Here is a 14,198-nt window from a genome sequence, read left to right as displayed (position 1 = left end):
CCCTCCATAGGTGTTGGCGGTTCGAACCCCCGTGTTACCTCCGGCTTGGTCGGGCGTCCCTACAGACACAATTGGCCGTGTCTGCTGGTAGGAAGCCGGATGTGGGTATGTGTCCTGGTCGCTGCACAAGCGCCTCCTTTGGTCGGTCGGGCGCTTGTTTGGGAGGGGGGGGACTGTGGGGAATAGTGTGATCACTCAGTGATTCGGAGATAAAGCTCCCCTGATGTTGGTGGTTTTTGTTATGGTATGTTATTTCCACGGGTTGTCATTCAAATGAACGCGTAACACAGTCTAAAAATTCCAACCATGTTGTGTATACTGTACTGTACATTATATGTATACTTGTACACTCTGTCATGTCCATGTACCTCAGACATGTATGTAAGTAACCTGCTAACATCTATTTCATCATCTCTGATATGTTCTCTGAACCATTGCACTTTCTCACCTCTTATTTCTCTTGTATATAGTCAATCCTTGTGTACATATCTGAAGATTGTTGTGTTGTTGCGTTGTTATTCTATGTGAAGTACACTGAGAGAGCCACGAAACCGGAGTCACAGTCCATGTATGCGCAAACCTACATTGCCAATAAACATGATTCTGATTCCGATTCTGATTATGGACCAACTTTACTCAGTAGCGCTACTAGTGGGCAAAAATCATGCAGTTAAACTTTAAGGTCTGTGGGCTCCAACCTGTAAAATGCTCTGGGGGAGGCCTGTTGTCACGCCGACAGGCTATGAGTTAGGAAGATTGGGAAGCTTTACTTCCCTGGCATCAGAAAAGCCACCGTCGACAGACAGATGCTGGCTTTCATTGCGTAACATCTGCATCACAATCACAAATCACTCTCGTTAAAGCTGTCAGGTGTAGACTACATCTCTCTCTTTCTCTCTCTCTCTCACGCTCTCACTAAGTGGGCGTGGCTTTATCCCCCTGGCAGTATGTGATATATATAGATACATATTTTTTATTGCAGGTTTGTGCTGAAGTTGTAAATCTGTCTCACTGAGGCAAGATTAAATGCCGGGCGCAGGGGGAGACACACCGAAATGTTACCCTCTTACAAAACCATATTTCAAACAACATCAGTGCATAAAAGTGCCACACCTGCTGTATGTGTGTGTGCGTCTATAAGAATATATGTAGTGTGTATTTGCGTTTATATGTGCCTGACTGGCTGTCTTACACAATCAGACCGTCTGTGGGATTTTTAGTCCATTTTTTCTCAATTGTTCAGTTGTTTATGTAATCCTCCTTTTTGTTTTCTTTTCCCCCCATCTCCGTCTTCCCATTTCACTTTCTTAACTGACTTTTTCTCAACTCAGCTGTTTTATTTTTTGTTTTTTTGTTTTTTTTACTTTCACCTCATTTCCTCCCTGGCCCGCTTTCTTTCTTTTTTCTTCTTCTTAATTCTTTCCCTCCCACTTTGATTTATTTCTGCCTTTTTAATATGGCTCTCTCCCTTTGCTGCGTTTGCTCTGTATGTTACCCCCCCTCACCCCCAAACCCTTCCCTGTCCAGGACCTATGAAAAGAAATACCTGCATTTCTTTAAATCTCCGTCTGATAAATGTGTCTCCGTGTCATTCTCTGTCTTTCTTCCTTTGTCCTTTTCTCTTTTGTTGTCTTCCTCAATGTCTCTGGTTATATCATATCCTGCAGAACCTCTTTCACCTCCATCTCTCTCGCTCCCCGGGGTGGTGTACAAATGACATCTATAAAACCAAATTCCTGAAAGCCACATTTAACTTCTCTCTTCAATGACACTTTCAGATCATCTGCTATTTGGGGAATAGGGGGAAATAAACTGTACACGGAGAGCCAGAGAGAGAGAGAGAGAGAGAGAGAGAGAGAGAGAGAGAGAGAGAGAGAGAGAGAGAGAGAGAGAGAGAGAGAGAGAGATGGAGAGAGCTAGACAGAGAGAGAGAGAGGGAGAGAGAGAGGGAGAGAGAGAGAGAGAGAGAGAGAGAGAGAGAGAGAGAGAGAGAGATTTTTAGATTTTTAAAAAGTGACTTTTATTTTAGAAAAATACAATCATATTCAAACCACAAGCCAATAAATAAATTGCGTAGAAAATAAAAGGTAAATCACATCAATTCTCCAGAAAAAACAAGTTGGTCATCTTTTACTGAGCACAACACTTCCCTGTAAGCCCAGATAGCACTGAACTGCTGGGTATCTTTCATTTCTTTGTAATAATTGAAATCAAGAATCATCCTGGCTTTTACCATTCTAGTAAACAGCAGCTTTACCTCAGTGTCTACTGAGTCTTCTATCTTTCTTTTTCTGCTTACATATATGGCCAGTTTCGCTTGTCCCAGGATGAAATTCATCAGTTGACATTTGTCTTTCACAGTACGTTTATACACAAACCCCAGAATGAAAGTGTGCTTGGAGAAAACCTCCCCTACCTTTCTGAACAAACTCTCCAACAACATGAACAGTGGTACCAGGCGCACGCACTCCAGGTAACAGTGGAAAACAGTTTCTTTGTAAGGGCAAAAAATACATTTATCACTCACACCCTGACCAATAACAGAGAGAAAAGCATTAACTGCTACTATCCCATGCACAATCCTCCACTGCAAGTCAGCAACCTTCTTTGTAATGGTGGTTTACATAAACCCCTCCAAGCAAGTCTGACATCGACTCCCAAGCCCAGATGACTTCGCCAAGGTGTGTCGACTCGGTCGTGTAGTTTACCCTTGTTTAGACATTTAACCATCATTCCATACAGTAATTTGCCTTTTGCTTCTTCTAAATTTAGAAAAGTACTTCTCTTCTCAGTAAAAAAAAACCTGAACAGTCATCAAAGCTGGGACGAATACTTAAACAAGGAAAAGGATCATCTACATTAGGCACGATCAAACCATTGCTGTATTCATTTAACAGGACGGATTCATGTCTCGTCAGACAGCGTCTCCAGTGGTCAAGCAGCCTGTTGATGATCCTCACAGAATGCACTCCCAGACCAGCCGCAAGAGCAGCTGCATTGCACAAGTCAGGTCCAGCAGTGTGCACCACCACCGATTCAAGGGTTAGAAAACCTGCTCTGCAAAACACTTCTGTGGCTGCAAATCCTGCCCAGCAGGGTGTGTTCAGACGTCCTCCATGCGCCACAGGCTCCCTCAACAACCAGTACAGGGAGTCACATTGCTTTGTCCTCTCTTTCACCACCATCTTCCACACTGTGAAGACACCGCGGTAGAAAGGTGGCAGGGTTTGAAACTTCACAGTCTTCAAATCCATGAGGAACAGTGAGTCATGCAGTCCCAAACCACCAAACTTCTGCAACACTATGTGTGCCAGTGGTCTCCACACCAAGTCTTTCGGGCCATAAAGCAGTCTCTGGAGGAATTGAAGGCGGAACGCAAAACCTCTACTGGCCAAATGTGCAAGTCCTTGTCCTCCTTCCTCCTTTGGGAGAAAAAGGAAAGCCTGGGGAATCCAATGTAATTTATCCCCCCAAAAAATCAACTAAAACAGCTTGAATTCTTGCAAGTAAATTTGGAGGGGGGTCAACACAAACTAATCTGTGCCATAATGAGGAGGATACTAGATTGTTGATTACAAGCGTCCTCCCTCTGTAAGACATGCTTGGCAGGAGCCACTTCCACCTTTTAAGCCGGCCTTCTATTTTTTCTAAAATGTTCACCCAGTTCTTTTCTAACACAGATTCTTCACCCAAATAAACTCCCAAGTACTTTATCCCTCCTTTTTTCCAAATCAGCCCTCCCGGTAGAACTAAATTGTCAAGTGGCCTTTTCCCAACCATCACGGCTTCGCTTTTTTCCCAGTTTACCTTAGCAGATGACAAACTATTGAAAAGACATACAGTCCCCTCCAAGGTATCAATATCACTCTGTTTGTTAATCATTATCATAACGTCATCTGCATATGCTGAGACCTTCACAGCTGTGGTACAACCTGGGAAAAAAACACCTGAGAGTTTTTCCCTGAGTTTGTGAAGGAAAGGCTCAATGGAAAGGGAGTACAGCATTCCAGAGAGTGCGCATCCTTGACGTACTCCCCTCTGTACAATGAAAGGTGCAGCCAAACCACCATTAATTTTTAGTATACTCACAATGTCACGGTACAGTACCTGGATCTTGGCTATGAAACCTGTTCTAAACCCAAAGGCATTTAGCGTCTGCCACAGGTACTTGTGTTCAACCCGGTCAAAAGCCTTTTCCTGGTCTATGGAAATGAGACCAGTATCTACACCCAATGACCCAGAGAGTTCCAAAACGTGCCCAATTAGTGTGATATTATCACTTATTTTTTTAAGCAATATATTTATTGAATTTTGCTTGCAAATTACATCAAAACAAGTAATAGCACAGTGCAGCAAACATTTTCACCCTACCCCCCCATAACACTGTCCCTATAACAAGTAATACAATTCAAAGCAGGGTTAAAGAAGATAATAAAGATAAAAATTCAATTAATAAAAATAATAAAATAAAATAATAATAACAATAATTTCTTTCACAGACTGATTAGAGGGTGTGGTTTTTTTCCAGTTGCTTTTACGCATATAAACAGTCAGATAGAGTTGTTCTGCTCCCCCAGAGCTTGTTCTTGATGAAGCAAGTTACCAACATTAGTATTACATCTTAGGAAGAACTGAAACAATCCCAAGAATTTAACAAAAACACTTTGTTTACGTCTAACAATATACATTATCTTTTCCATTGACATGTTTGAAGCCATTTCTTTAACCCACATACCAATTCTTGGTCCATCAACACTTTTCCAATTAAGAGCAATTACACATTTTGCTTGTAATATACACATATCTATAAATCTGAACTCATTGCTATGTAAATGTGGGGTGGTAGGATATAAACCAAGAATAAAAAGCTTTGGACTCAATGGTAATTTCTTTGACAAAATTTGATCAATCATATCAACAACATCTTGCCAGAAGGTTTTCACTTCCACACATTCCCATATACAGTGAAACAGCGTCCCCCTTGCCTCACTACACTTAATACAGGTATCAGGAATATTGTCATTAAACTTGTGCAATTTAACAGGAGTTATATATGTACGCATCAGCCATTTATACTGTAGAAGCTTTAGGTTGCTGCTAACTATCTGTCTCTGGGCCTCTTTACATGCCTCACTCCATTCTTCTAAAGATATTTCCTCCTCTATATCTCCCTCCCATAATCTCAGTTTTGTCTCTGATGATTCATCAGATCCAGATACAAATAAGTCATACATAGTTGAAATTAAACCTTTTTCATAACAGTGTTTTGTGACTGCAACTTCTAATATAGAAATGGTAGGAATGTCTAATGAATGGCTTTGACAGGATGATATAAAACTCCTTAGCTGAAGATATTTGAAAAAATGATTCCTTGGAATGTCATACTTGGTAGATATTTCCTCAAAGGACATGAATACTTCATCCTCCTCCCTGTACATTTCATGCACTTTCCTTAACCCCTTTTCAGCCCATAATTTAAATCCCCTATCATTTTGCCCTGGTTTGAAATTGGCATTACCCCAAATAGGACTGAAGCGTGACCGGGACATATTTATATTCAAATACTTACAAGCATCGAACCAAACATCAATCATATTCAATATTATAGGGTTGTCTGTATTTTTCTTCAGATATTTACGGTCTGCTGAATACAAATACAGGTGCAATGGTAAGCCTGGTTTAACAGAGCAGGCTTCCAGATCAATCCAAGCTGGGGGACTTCCAGATGAGAAGTAAAACATAATCGACCTTAATTGTGCTGCCCAGTAATACCATTGGATATTTGGACATTTCAGGCCTCCTCGATCATATGGTAGATAAAGTAAAGATAGACGTAATCTAGGAGGTTTATTTTGCCAAATAAAGTTGGTAAACAGTTTCTTGATTTTCGTGAACAAAGATGAAGGAGGGGGTAGGGGGATATTCTGGAACAAATAAAGAAATTTGGGAAGTATATTCATCTTTAGGATTTTAATCCTGCCGATCGTTGAAATAGGTAAGGATGTCCAACGCTCTATCGAAGCAATACTAGCGTCCAGGATGGGCTCATAATTTGACTGAGCAATCTTATTCACCTCAGGGACAATTTTTATTCCCAGATATGTAAATGTGTCTGTTGGGTTGAAGGTAGAAGCATAAACAAGACCATTCTTCCTCTCTGTTTCATTCAGTAACATTATAGATGATTTGGAGTAATTAACTTTATAACCAGATATTTTCCCAAATGATTCAATAAGGCTTAGGAGTGCTGGGATAGATTTATGCAGATTTTTAAGCATTAATATCACATCATCGGCGAAGAGTGCTACCCTGTGCTCCAGATGTCCCTCTCGAATTCCATATATATCGCTGTGTGTCCTCACCGCTATAGCAAATGGTTCTATCGCTAGGATAAAAAGAAAAGGCGATAAAGGGCTCCCTTGAGGGCAACTTCTACAAATGTTAAAAGGTTTAGAAACCTTACTATTCGTCAAAACTTCTGCAGTAAGCCCTGTACAAAGCAATCTTACCCATTTGATAAATTTATCCCCAAGGCCAAATCGTGTTAACACTTCAAACAGATAAGGCCATTCAACACGGTCGAAGGCCTTCTCTGCATCAAGTGAAAGTAAGGCCGTGTCAGGCGCCTCCCTCTGACTGTATAAAATATTGAGCACTCGTCTAACGTTATGAGAACCCTGTCTCCCTTGAATGAATCCATTCTGGTCTTCTCCCACTACTCTAGGTAGAAGATCCTCCAATCTTCTTGCAAGAATTTTACAGAGTATTTTTGTATCAGAATTTAGGAGACTAATTGGACGCATATTTTCACATTTTGTATTTGGTTTCCCCAGTTTTGGGAGTAAAGTGATTAGGGCGCCCCCTCATAGATGTAGGGAGAAGACCATTCTCAAAGGATTCCTGAAACATCTCCAAGAGGGGTGGTATTAATTTGGTTTGACATTTTTTATAAATGTCTATAGGGATGCCATCTGGACCCGCTGATTTTCCAGCCTGCATACACCCAATTGCTTCTGCAATTTCCAATGCAGTTACATCTTGATCTAATACTCTACTTTCCTCTTCCGAAATTTTAGGAATATTAAGATTGTCTAGGAATTGTGTTTGCGTGTCCAGATTAGGAGAGCACTCAGAGCTGTATAATGTCCCGTAGAAGTCTCTAAAGGCTTCATTAATCTCTGTCGGGTCCACTATAGTTCTACCACTTGGGACTTCAATACAAATAATAGACCTTTCTGTTTGTTGTTGTTTAATGCGCCATGCTAGAAGTTTTCCGGGCTTTTCCCCCTGATCATAGTAGGACTGTTTGAGTCTCATTAAATCAGCAGCCGCTTTATTAGCTGCCAGTTCATTGTACTGTGCTCTAAGCAGTAGCAGTCTTGTATGAACATCTGTAGGTATATTTCTATTATTATATATTTCTGTTTCCAGTTTTTTAATTTCCTCATCTAATGTCTTCATTTCAAGTCGTGTGGCCTTTTTCTTGGAACTAGTGAAGGAAATGATTTGGCCCCTGATAAAGGCTTTGAAAGCCTCCCACCTTGTGCTAGCAGAAGTCTGGGACTTGTTACATTCAAAATACAGGTCAATCTGCTTATCTAAGAAATCTATGAATGTAGGATCCGCAAGCCACCCGGGTTGAAAACGCCATCTCGGGGGGTCGCACACTAAGTTATTATCTTCATAGGTCAAGGATACTGCAGCGTGGTCAGACAGAACTATACTACTGTAGAGCCGAAGGAACGGAGAAGACCGTAGGTTCACACTTTAGCCGTGTAGGCAACTTTCTTTAATCCACGGTAAATCAGAGAGAGAACAAAACCACAGCTCGACTGAGCGGAGGTGGCAAGAATAATCAGAAAACTGGCTGGACAACCATAACTTAACCCTGCGTTAACCTGCCAGGGCAACCATGACTTAACCCTTAGTTCCTGGGTTGAATTCTGTCCCCAATACGTGTCCACCACATGAGCCCCCCCAGAATTCGCCCTAGTAATCGAAGTCAGGCAGGCGCGGGGGGACGACAGGCCGTCCGAGGCGGCTCCGGATAACAGGGGCCGGAGTGTCTCTGGGAGGCATTGACGCGGGCCTGTGGAGGTCGGCCTGAGGAGAAGCAGAGGAGGCAGCGCGGGCCTCCACGGGGGGAGGAGGCGGAGCCGGGGGACGACCGCGACGAGGAGGTTGGGCTAACTCCAACGGCTGCGTCAAGTCCAGGTGTGCGGGTTTAACTCGGTCCACTGAAACATGCTCGGCCGTGCCCCCAAAATCCACCACCAGGTGCTTAGTTCCCCGTTCCAGGACGCGGAAGGGGCCGTCATAAGGGGGCTGCAGAGGGGGGCGGTGTGCGTCATGACGGATGAACACGTAGTCCGCTGACTGCAGACCTGGGGGCACCTGGGACACCGGAGCGCCGTGTTGGGCGGTAGGGACGGGTGTGAAAGCTCTGACCCCGTCCAGCAAGGAGGCTCGTTGGTCCACAGCTGACCAGGGACGCGTTGCATTGGGCATGAAATCGCCTGGGACTCGCAGCGGCGTGCCGTACACCAGCTCCGCAGAGGAGGCTTGTAGGTCTTCCTTCGGGGCGGTCCGCAGGCCCAGCATGACCCATGGGAGCTTGTCGACCCAGTTGCAGTCCTTGAGAGTAGCCCGAAGCGCAGCCTTCATGGACCGGTGGAAGCGCTCACATAGGCCGTTCGCCTGAGGGTGGTAGGCGGTAGTGCGATGAAGCTTGACGCCCAGAGCCTCACCCACAGCATTCCATAGCTCTGAGGTAAACTGTGGCCCGCAGTCAGATGAAAGGTCGGAAGGCGTACCGAAACGTGAGACCCACGACCCAATAAAAGCCCGGGCCACATCAGCAGACGTCGTGGATGCCAGGGGAACAGCTTCAGGCCAGCGCGTAGTCCTGTCCACCACAGTGAAGAGGTAGGTGAACCCATGGGAGGGGGGTAGGGGACCAACCAGGTCGACGTGGACATGGTCAAATCGTCTCTCCGGCACTGCGAAGCCTTCCAGGGGCGCCTTAATGTGGCGGTGTATCTTAGCCCGCTGACAGGCAACACACGAGTCGGCCCACGCTTTCACGTCTCTCTTAAGTCCCTCCCACACAAACTTAGCAGAGGTCAGGCGCACGGATGGCTTACCGCCTGGATGAGAGAGGCCGTGCACAGCTTCAAATACGGGGCGTCTCCAGCTGTGCGGGACGATGGGCCTGGGCTGTCCTGTGGAGACGTCACACAGGAGGGTGACACCTGTGTCGCTGAAAGGAACGTCCTGCAGGCGGAGCCCCGTGTCGGAGGCCCGGAGACGGAGGATGCTCGGGTCCGTGGCCTGGTCAGCAGCCATCTGTGCATAGTCAAGGCCTAGGTGGACCGCTCCAATCACCGCCCTAGAGAGGCAGTCAGCTACCTGGTTAGACTTACCAGCGACGTGCTGGATGTCGGTAGTGAATTCCGAAATGAAGGAGAGTTGTCGCTGCTGGCGAGCGGACCATGGCTCGGCCGTCTTGGACATGGCAAACGTGAGGGGCTTGTGGTCCACGTACGCAGTAAACTCGCGGCCCTCTAGCAGGAAACGGAAATGCCGGACGGCGAGCCAGAGACCGAGGAGTTCCCTGTCAAAAGTACTATACTTGCGCTCTCGGGGTGTAAGCTGGCGACTGAAAAAGGCCAAAGGCTGCCAAGCCCCCCCCACCCACTGTTCGTGAACCGCACCAACAGCATAGTCCGATGCATCCGTGGTTATGGAAATAGGCGCTGTAGGTGAAGGATGCGCTAGCAGGGTAGCCTGGGAGAGCGCAGCTTTAGTCTCGGTGAACGCACGGTCCCGCTCTGCTGTCCAGTCGACCGCCTGGTTGGGGGACATGCCTTTCAGCGCCTCGTACAGTGGCCGGATGATAAAGGCGGCTCGGGGAATGAAGCGGTGGTAGAATGTCACCATCCCGATGAACTCCCTGAGCGCACGAGCTGTTTGGGGGCGCGGAAAGGCCGCCACCGCTTCCACCTTTGAGGGCAGGGGGACTGCCCCGTCCCCAGTGATGCGGTGCCCGAGGAAATCAATGGCTGTCAGCCCGAACCGGCACTTCGCCGGGTTGACGATCAGCCCATGCTGGCTGAGGCGTGTGAAGAGGGCATGAAGATGGGACAGGTGTTCTTCCTCGGAGGCGCTGGCGATGAGTATGTCGTCCAAATAGACGAAGATGAAAGGAAGGCCACGGAGCACTGAATCCATCAGCCGCTGAAAGGACTGAGCCGCGTTTTTGAGTCCAAATGGCATTCGTAGGAATTCAAATAGGCCGAATGGGGTAGTCACCGCTGTCTTGGGGATGTCTGAGGGGTGCACGGGAACTTGATGATAACCACGGACCAGGTCGACTTTTGAGAAGACGCATTTGCCAGACAGGTTTGCAGAAAAGTCCTGGATATGCGGGACAGGATAGCGGTCGGGCGTGGTGGCGTCATTTAGTCGGCGGTAGTCCCCGCATGGGCGCCAACCTCCATCAGGCTTAGCGACGATGTGGAGTGGGGACGCCCACGGGCTGTCAGAGCGGCGGATGATCCCCATGCGTTCCAGGTGCTCGAACTCAGACTTGGCAATGGCGAGTTTGGCGGGGTCGAGACGCCTGGCTCTGGCGTAGACCGGGGGCCCCTTCGTAGCAATGTGATGCTCCACCCCATGCTTAGCGGTGGGTGCAGAGAAGGTAGGCTGGGTGAGGTCAGGGAACTCAGCGAGGAGGCGGTTGAACTTGTCTGCCTCTGAGAGAGAGTTGGCTAGACCTGCATAGGCCGCTTCCCTCCGCGTACATGCGAAGGAGGAGAAGGTTAAGGCATCGACCAGACGGCTGTTCTGAATGTCCACTAGCAAACCGTAAGCGCACAAAAAATCAGCTCCGAGGAGGGGAAGCGTTACATTGGCCATGACGAACTCCCACGTGAAACGTTGTCCACCAAAACACAGTTCTACAGACCGCACGCCGTAGGTGTGGATAGGGCTGCCGTCAGCCATCGCCAACTGGGGGCCCCGCTCCCCGCCCATGATGTCGACGTCAGTAGCAGGGAGCACGCTTCTCTGTGCGCCCGTGTCACAAAGAAATCGCCGACCGGAGATGGTGTCGAGGATGAAGAGTAGCCTGCTCGTATCGCCAACACTCATGGCCACTACTGAGTGTTGGCCCTCTCGTTTCCCGTCGGCCTGTAGTTGCAGGGGGAACGGCACCGTTTAGCTTTCGCACCAAATCGAGCGTGGTACATACAGAGTCCAGAGGGCTTGTAGCGGTCTGATGCTGTGGCGCCACCGTCGGGCCACGCCCGCGATGTCGGCGGGGGGCCAGTGAAGGTAGGAGCCAGCACCCCGGCATGGGAGGAACGTTGTGTAGCGACGAAGAATCGGTCAGCCTCCTTTGCCAGCTCACGGGGATCAGTGATGGTGGAGTTAGCGAGCGCAGTCTGGACGTGGGGCGGCATGTTGCGCAGAAACAGCTCCATAAACAGGAAACATGGCTTTTCTTGACCCAGTAGGTTTAACATCCTGCTCATTAGCTCCGATGGTTTGCCATCTCCCAAGCCCTGAATTGCGAAGAGGCGACGTGCTCTCTCCGTTGTTGACAGTTCAAAAGTTTCAAGGAGGAGATGTTTAAGTGCGGCGTATTTACCGTCGGCCGGTGGGTTGGTTATGAAACCGCTTATCCTGGAAGCCGTAGCGCCCCCCAGCGCTGCCACTACGTAGTAGTACCTGGTCTCGTCTGCTGTTATGTCTCTGAGCGCGAACTGTGCCTCAGCCTGCGCGAACCACGTAGCCGCGGAAGACTCCCAAAACTCCGGCAGTTTAATTGCAACGGCGTTCGTAGCCATAATGTGTGTGGTTTCAGAAAACTTATCCGAAAACCGACGTCGGGGTCACCAGTGTAGAGCCGAAGGAACGGAGAAGACCGTAGGTTCACACTTTAGCCGTGTAGGCAACTTTCTTTAATCCACGGTAAATCAGAGAGAGAACAAAACCACAGCTCGACTGAGCGGAGGTGGCAAGAATAATCAGAAAACTGGCTGGACAACCATAACTTAACCCTGCGTTAACCTGCCAGGGCAACCATGACTTAACCCTTAGTTCCTGGGTTGAATTCTGTCCCCAATACGTGTCCACCACACTACTATAATGACATTCATCTATTTTGGAGACAAGTAGTGCTGAAACCAAAAAGTAGTCTATGCGTGAGTGAGTTCTATGAGTACCGGAATAGCAGGAATATTCTACTGCGTTCGGTTTACCATGCCTCCAAACATCAAACAGACTCAATTCCTTCATAAAATGGTGTATCGTCTTTCTGGACTTACTGTGGGTATCATCTAAACCAGTTGACCTGTCTTTTGAAGGATCTAACGTACCGTTAAAGTCACCAGCTATTATGTATTTCCCAGGATGATTTGAAGCAGTCAAAAACAGACTATTATAGAATTTAGAGTCATCTTCATTGGGGCCGTAAACATTTATCAAAGTTAAGGTTTCAGATAATAACCTACCCTGGACTATAATATACCTCCCTGCAGGGTCCTTAACTACATGCTGTACCCGTAATGGAACCGATTTATGAATTAGTATCATAACCCCTCTAGCATGAGTGGTGTAAGGAGCAGACAACACTTGACCCTGCCATCGTCTTGCTATTTTGGGAACGTCCTCATCCACCATGTGTGTTTCTTGTAAAAAAACGATTTTTGATTTCAAGGATTTTATCCTGCTCATTACCTGCTTCACTTTTGTGAGTTTGATCAAACCCCTACAATTCCACGAAGTAAATTTTACCTTGCAACTCTCTGACATTGATTCCGGTATGTTATATTAGGAACCGTAGTGAAGAAGTACTTTGACAAACCACACCCACTGATGAAAGAATAAATAATAAAATGAAACCACAAAAACCCACCCTCAACCCCATACGAACCTAAAGTCCAGGAACTCTGGACATCCCCTCCCATCCCACGTTTAACTACCGCTAAAACGAGTTTCTCTAACTTTTCTTTTCTTCTCGCTCTAGCTCGCTATCTTACTTTTTCTAAATACTAATCACACATAACATCATTAATGAACTGTTCAACGCCAACAACATGTAGGCATATAACATTAACCATCCGAACACATACACAAACCTGGAACCCGTGCATGCAGACTGGAAGACGAGGAGAGGGAAAAGTCTGTAGCCTGGTCACAAGAGTCCGCGATGCATTGGGCCTTCCGTCCTCCGACAGGCGCATAAACCGATGATGACTCTCTCTGTCCCTTAGGTCTAGGCCTACTTGGATGTGCCCATGTCATTTCGGCTGGTGCTTGGACATTGTCTCTCATTCAGGGTTAAGGGCATTCCACAAAAGCTGAATAGTCTAGCTATAAACCAGACTCCGTCCTGTCCAGGTAGGAAAATAAAGCCTAAACAAAAACAAAATGGCGACAGCCCGAACACGTAGCTACATATTTCGTGTAAATGGAAATACAATAAAATAAAGTGAGCTTAATAGCCTACTGCATCAGTCCTTATCCGAGGGATTGAATAAACCGCTCCACTTCTGCTGGGGTTTGAAAGGTGTGGGGTCTCTCGTCGTGTGTTACCAGGAGCCGGGCTGGAAAGATGATTCTGTGCTTGTGGATCCCCTGGTCTCTCAGCTTCTTCCGGACCTGGTCGTAGTCGCGCTGCATCTTGTGCACCCCAGCAGAGAGGTCGATGTGAAAACGGACCGGCGTGTTCTTGTAAAGGACCTGTCCCTTGGTTTTGGCTGCCTTTAGGACTCGCTCCCTGTCCTTAAAGTTCATGAACCTCATGATCAATGTCCTTGGACGACCCGTGCGAGAGTCTACCGGAGCGCCGATTCTATGAGCCCGCTCCACCACCAAGCCCTCCCGCGGATCCATGTTCAGAGCCTCCGGCAACCACTTCTCCAGAAATGCAGGTGCATCCTGGCCCTCTTCTTTCTCCGGAGGCCCACCAACCTTACGTTATTTCGCCGACTCCTGCATTCCAAGTCCTCCACTTTGTCAGTAAGGCTTTTGACGGTGTTTTCCAGCGTGCTAACTCGGGGTGTTAGCTTCTTAACGTCGTCCTCCACGTCAGAAATCCGTTGTTCAGCCTGTTCCATGCGGCCCGTGCATTCCTGTATTTGTTTATTTACATCCGCAATTGTCGCTTGCACTCCATCAATTTTCTTGTAAAG

The sequence above is a fragment of the Lampris incognitus genome, chromosome 1 (assembly GCF_029633865.1).
Source record: "Lampris incognitus isolate fLamInc1 chromosome 1, fLamInc1.hap2, whole genome shotgun sequence".
In the NCBI taxonomy this organism is placed as follows: Eukaryota; Metazoa; Chordata; class Actinopteri; order Lampriformes; family Lampridae; genus Lampris; species Lampris incognitus.
This window is presented reverse-complemented; position numbering follows the sequence as displayed.